Below are 7,353 nucleotides of genomic sequence, written 5' to 3'. Positions count from 1 at the left end.
AGAGAGAGAGAGAGAGAGAGAGAGAGAGAGAGAGAGAGAGCACGCAGGTTTTTACTCTATAACCCTCTTGTCTTGCGTGTATCCTGGCGTAGTGTCGATAACTTTGGGTTCACATCAAGCGGTAAGAGTTCACTTCAACCCTTCATTCAGAACTTACTTGATCTACTGTGCTCAGCCGGGGTCTCCACTCTCTGGGGGACCACGCGGGAGTAGCCATGACGTCATACGAGAGAGCCGCACTTTACTTATTCTGAGAATTCGGGAGCAAAAAAAAAAGGGGGGGGGAGGGGGCTCAATCTTACTTTTACTCCTTAAGAGAGGGACATCCATGCTTATTGTGATAGTAAGTGTTTTTATGCTACCATCGACCAAATTTAGATCATTTAGGAGGCTGACTTCGCCCCTGTCTGTTACGGCTAACCTTCATCGAGAGGGATAAAACAGCCCAAGTAGAAAGACTGAGATAAAGTATAACACGGATAGGTGGAACACAGAAAACTAATAACCACGCGTCCGTCGAACTATGTCTGCGGTCCCGTTTTTTTTTCTTCTTTGCCTTTGTAAGATACCCCTCGAACTACCGAGCCAGGTCCCGAGTCCCGACGAATTCGAGCTATCCGTGTTATAGTGTACTTGTACTTGATAAAAAGTAGAGCTGGGCGAAGAGTCGATTCCGAAACCGATTCCCACGAAATTACTACGGAAGTAAAGTTCCGTCTCCTTTTTACGTAAACCAACGGTTATCAAGTTTCATTTTTCATTAAAATCTGTTGGTTTTTTTAAAGAATTTATTTTTTTGAAAAATAGAAGTTGATGCTTCGTAGTATTCCGAAATCAAGGTTATCCTAAATCCTGAAGATGCTCGGAGCCAACCAGGTAACCACCGGAAAAAAGCACGTCATTAGAAAGTAAAGTAATTGGGTTCGGAGTCGAGTCCTAAGATTCCTAGCTTTCAATAATCAGGAACCTTGCCGCCCAGCACTAATAAAAAGTCTCCCCAATCAGGAATCGAATACGACAGATCTCCTACGTGAGCCAGTGAGGCGCTTATGCGCTGCACCACAGACGCCGGTACACTAATTCTTGACCGTTCACACCTAAAAAATTCTGCCCACAACGTGCCATATGACTGTCCTAGCATTCTAGTGTGGCGTCGGTGGTCTGAAAGTGGTTAGGCTCTCGCGGACTCACAACCGTAAGGTCGTGGGTTCGAATCCCGTTAGTGGCTCGACTTTGTGTCCTTGGGAAAGGCACTTTGTACGAATTTTCCTTATTTCATTCAGGTGGAAATGGATACCCGGCTATGTAGACAGTGAAAGAGCTTGTCAGTTTGATTGTGTTTGAGCTCGTGAAATCTGCAGCTTGCACTGTACGCTTCCCGGGAAGCCGATAATGTTTCTGAGTGTTCTCAGAGGGTCTGCTGGGGTAATAATAGTTATAAAGCGCATAGAGCATGCTCTAGAGCATGGGTAGGCACTATATAAATGCAATTATTATTATTATTATTATTATTATTATTATTATTATTATTATTATTATTATTGTTATTATTAGTTGCCCATTGTTGTGGTCTGAAAGTTTGAACTTGCGCATACCCCTTACTGCAAACGCCATAAATATCTTTCTTTATTTCAAATTATTGTTAAGATGAGCTAAGCCGGTGGGGAAAAGGTTGCCGAACCTGGGCTAGGCAGAAAATATCCAATGAAATGATGTGCTGAAACAGTGTGGGTTTTTTTGTTGTTGAAAAATCAGCATTTTTTAGGTATGAAAACGTAACATTCACCAGAGACAGTTTTCATCCGAAGATTTCTCTAAGAACTGCCTGCTTATCATTTTCGTAATTATGTGTAAATACTGATCTTAAGTAGAACTTTCAGGGTAACCGACAAATATATGCTTAATACGGCCCATTTGTTCACACAAAAGACATAAAATTAGGTCTTAAACGCTATTCGTCTCGTCCGAAAAATGATAAAAAATAGTAACCCTATCTTGAGTTCAATCTATCGTTTAAAAAGTGTAATTGTTTATTGTAGAACTAGAAATGCGATCACTTTCGTCATTTCATCAACCAAGAACAAAATTACTACACCGATTACGAAATTTTGGCGGTAACTAGTAGCGTCTTTGAATTTTTGTCACGTTTTAACGATTAAGATCTGCATGTTTACTTCTGCCGGAAGTAGCTCGAAATTTTAGTGCGGTGTTTTTATGTCAAGTGCACTGGTTTCCAATCAACTAGGCTTTCATCTATTCCCCGGCAAGACAACGGTGTCTATAGAAAGTGAATATGAATGACTTCGTCACGCAATTTTTTGCGGTTAACGATTAAGACGTAAGTAACGATGAAGACTTGAATTGCTTTAAAATTTGCTTTCTTTTTTATACGCCTGCAAAATGTGTGATTCATTGATGAAATCTTAAAGCCCCTTAAGGAGTTTGGATCCTGCCAAAACAAGGATTGTTGGTGTTCATAGTGTTTGTTGTATCGAAATGGAAATTGGACAAAGAGCTTGATTTCTTCATTTTAACGATTTAGCCTAGGTCTTTGTGTTATAATCTTTGTAAAATGAGTAGCTTCTTTAAGAATTTCATTTCAAGGATTTCATGCGTTGATGCCACATATTTCTAACTTTGGGATGACAGTCGGGGCAATTAAAGGTGGCAACTTGTTATCGTTGTCTGAAACATTGCAAATACAAGGATAAGGCTGCTTGGCTTGGTGTTTCAGATATTTAACATCGAACATCAGTAATTTATCTTCGTAGACACTCCGTCAATGGAATGCAAAGTATATTGATATGTCCTATTCTGGGTAATGTCACACTGTAGGCTTGGTGGTGACGAGGCGTAAACACAGTGAACAAGGCGAAGAGGGAGACGCAAGTGATGTAACGTTGTGTGGGATTTTCTATGTCAATTTTAGTTTCAGTTGAAAATGAACTGAAAAATATTGGCGTCGTTTCTCCTGATCGACGTTGTAACTCTAAAGAGAAAAGAAAGAAATAAGTAGGCGAACCCGATTACTTAAATGCGTCATAAGTTTTGGTGAATTTCACCTCTTGAAGAGAAATTTGCCAGACGACCAAAGCAGATGTGCAGATTCAGTTTGAATTAGTCGTGATTCCCTTTTCTATCTGCATGAAATGTTAATGGTTAAACTTACCTAACAGACCACTAACTTAAGACATCCCATCTCGACGACTGAGAAAGAAAGAATGAGAGACAAATGGAAAGAGTGTTAAGTACTTAAGAAGGGAATGTTATGGAGAACTGATGGATAGGTAGATCTTGGTCTACAAATTAATTGAAAAGAGGTCAATTCTATAATGTCTTGCTTTGAATAAAAGTAAATACATTGTGTGTTTTGCTTTTATTTTTCATTTTTGTTTTTACAAACAGTTTTCACAAGCTCTTCTCGTTTTCCTTCTTGTTATAATCACTGAAATTTTGTAGATCTACTAGTGTCAAGCAAGCTGTCAATAATATGCTCGTGTGCACACATGTACATTTCAAGCGATAAAAGCGATTGTACATTGGCCGGAATTTCTCCTGGCATCTCCTCGCTTCGGGCCGTTCTTGGTACGGCTGGTAACGTCCGTCTTTCCCTTTGGTTTTATTTTGATTGCCCCGGCCGTGCTGCTTCGCTTTGTCCACGGTGTAGCTTTACCCTTAGTTTTCACCAGAAATTAATATTGGTTTCAACAAGAGGAAAATAAGTTTTTACATTGGTCTTGATGGTTACACAGGACTAAATCATTTTGACAAAAGTCTTGGTAATAAGGGTTGCCCCAATAATATTTAGGGCATAGTAGCTAATTTTATCGTCTTGGACTATGATAAGACTAGCAGAACTATATAAGTAACGAATAACATCGGTTTATATTCACTTTATTCTTATACATTCTAAAACAGAGTTTGTGACTACTTTTTCGGTTGCGAATTATTTTAATAAAATAATACAAAAGGTAATGCAGCATAATCTTATTTTCGACCAAGTATAGCACGTGTTAATCTCTTTCAATTCCGTTACAAAACTGATTGGTACAATTTTTCATTCACCCCTCCCGCTCCCACATTCTCTTTCTAACTTTACAGTACAATAGGTGCGTGCTCTGCGCTAGAGACCTCTGAATGCATTGCTTTCAAGTACCGAAATTCCAAAAAAGAAACACACAAAGTTTATTACAATAAAATTTAAGACTGAGCAAACTAAGGAATCCCAGGACCGATTAAAGAAAACAAAGGGTGACATCGATGTGCAATCGTAAAGAGCTGAAGACGTTCGTCTAGGGAAAGAAGGTTGCAAATCACAAGGCAAAGACCGACGAACAAGTCAAGAAATGTAGGAAAAACAAGAAAGAAAACCTCAAATTGCCTACCACTACCACTAGCAAAGTCGCAACACGTAAGTTTGCTGGGCTAATGATACTAAAGAAAGAAATAGAAAAGCTACGCAAGAGAGGTAACAACATCCTGGTCAGGGCAGAAATAAAGGGCAGACAATGCTTAGGCTAGAGAAAGGTTCCCTTAAAAAAGAAAAAAAAAGGAAAAAGGTGAAGACACAAAGAAAACGAAAAAAGAGGTTCAATATATTCGAGAAAGTGTCAAACAGACACCCTCATCATGCAAACAAGCTGTCCACAGAGTTGTGAAAAATCTTTCCAAAAGTCAAAGCAGCTCGAAAGCAAACGTTGGAAGATGTACGTCAGAAAACTCTTTATCATGATCAAAACAGTTGCAAAAAGACATATTGGAATTCTTCATCCTTACTGAGTGAAGTTGGACTTTGAAAAGAAGCTAGTAAACATTCCATACACTTGTTTCATGCTCAATGGCAATGTTACGTGTTTTTTGAAATCATAAAGAGCTGTTAGGGAAGTAGAGGTCCATACTGTGATGAATATGCTTCAATCTTCCTGTTCGAGCTACAGACAAGGAACTATTCATCAACAGTGTGCCAAATGGGATGCTACATTACTCACTAAAAATCGTTACGGTCCCAAATAATCTTCAATATGATCACCATGCCATGGAAACATTTGTGGGAAGTGAACATCATCATAATGTCACAAGAAATCACAGAAAGATAGAACACTGTTTGCTGCCACGATTAACGATGTATTTTGACAATGTTAGTAGCGATAATGAAGGAGATGTGAATACCTTATTTTGATATTCTACTCTGCCGCTGCTGCTGCTGCTGCCGCTGCTGCTGCTGCTGCTGCTGCTGCTGCTGCTGCTGCTGCTGCTGCTGCTGCTGCTGCTACTACTGCTGCTGCTGCTGCTGCTGCTGCTGCTGCTGCTGCTGCTGCTGCTGCTGCTACTGCTTTCACTATTGGGAAATTTCATGTTTCACTTAGTAACTGGCTCACGATTTTTGTCCCGAAAATGCGAAGTCTCAATAATATGCTCAATGAGTCAATAAGTTGGTGTCTTTTTCTTCTAAAAACATGAAAGATAACATCAAAGAAGTATTATAATACATGTTTTAATTCTCTGTAGGCGTGCATATTATTTTTAAGAAAAAAATCGTCCTTTAACTGCACACTCCTAGACATGTCAAAGATGTACTGAGTACATTTTCAAGTTATTTGGTTGAATTCTAAAATTTGATACCCGTGTTACGGAAAGTTCAAACTTTCAGGAGAGTTGCCCATATACAAAACACGTTTGGTTTGGGACTACCAGAGAGGGTTGTGTCAAAACGCTATTTCTTTTTCAACTTGGGCAATCTAGCTGTCCTGTTGTCACGATTATGCATTATAATGCAGATCACTCAGAGTGTGAGAAAAATAGCAGAAGTGTGCACCAAGTTATAGAAAATATCTCTGAGCCGCTGTTTATTGCCCATTAGGTTGAAAGATTTTCCGCGCCTGAAAAAAAAACCCATTATGAAAATGTGTTCGTTAATGTAGGCCTACTTCAAATCAGCATGCATATTTTTTACCACCATCTACTCGTAGAGTAGAAAAGAAAAGCTCTTTTTACTAGCAAGTTGTACATGTATTAACATTTAAACACATTTTAAGTTGTGAAAGGACAACATGCCTTTATATCACCAACGTCTGCCATAAAACCAATGAATTGAGAAAGGAATATATTAAAGGTCTTGGGTGTGCTGAAGAAACCCGTTATCAAAGCATAGCACCCATAAATAAGAACCAAAATATTCCACCGCAACACGGAACTGCTGCAGAAACCGGTGAATGATTCCTGGAACTTCCAGTCGGAAAGCTCACACGATCGAAGAAGAACGTTAAGCTATGTTATTAACATTTTTCAATCGAAGGGTTGATCAACCACGACCGATGCTTGGTTACACTTGCTTGACGTGTTGTCGTGTTTATTGTTGTTTTGGTGGTTGGCATGGGCCTCACCCAAGGATCTTACAACAAACTGTAACTAGGAGCGACAACGTTTCTCGGAATTGGGTCTGGAAAGGGATAGGTGGAAGAGGGTGCAGTGCATTCTTCTTTTGTGTTGGCGGTTGAGTTTGGAGCATTTGCGGGTGATGGTTCTACGTCATTGATCAGCTACGCTGGAATCAATAACGGTATAAATTGAAGCCTAGACTAGCCCAGTTGTTACTCTTCCAAGATACTTCAAACTTGTCTCTTCCTCCGGCTGTTGCGTTTGTTGCAAAGACGACTGCTTCCCGCCATATTTGATACCAGTTTGAACGAATCAAACAAAGATCACTGCCATCCTAAGTGCCTGATTCGTTCGCAGCCGCAAAAGGAGAACTTAACAAGGTAGGTCAATTGGTAGGCTACGCTTAATAACTACACGATTTTAATATCCATCAATGTCCAATTCTTGTTTTAAGAGTGTCTTTACGGTTAATGTGATGCATTTTCGTGGTATTCACGCCTGTATGAAAAAAAACCCTTGACAAAATTGCTTCCTGCCGTAACCCCGTCCCGCAAATCAAAATCAACTAACGAGCATAAAAATAAACACAGTCTCTCCCACCACCCCCAATAAACAAACAATCAAACAAACGAACGATCCCCAAGCAGACTTTCTGCAGTTACTTCAAGTCGGTTGAAAAAAACAAAACAGTGTTGTACCAAGATATGAAAATGATCATGTGGTTACATGTGCTCTAGTGTCGATTTTTGAAAAGCCCTGGGTTGTATTTGGAGATATCGGTTAATAAATTATATCAGAATCTCTCCGACACACACGATGCGCCCATAGTGGCATAATTATTTGAATAACTGCTGAAATCTGTGGGATTTTACATTCTTTTAGAACGGAATATGTTATTTTGAAGGAAGAGCACGCGTTTTTATGACTGTTTACTGGACTCAAAGTAAAGAAAATAATTGTAAATAAGAGTAGAAC

The sequence above is a fragment of the Aplysia californica genome, unplaced genomic scaffold (assembly GCF_000002075.1).
Source record: "Aplysia californica isolate F4 #8 unplaced genomic scaffold, AplCal3.0 scaffold00082, whole genome shotgun sequence".
Taxonomy (NCBI): domain Eukaryota; kingdom Metazoa; phylum Mollusca; class Gastropoda; order Aplysiida; family Aplysiidae; genus Aplysia; species Aplysia californica.
The sequence above is the reverse complement of the archived record's forward strand: the minus strand, read 5'-3'. Positions refer to the sequence as shown.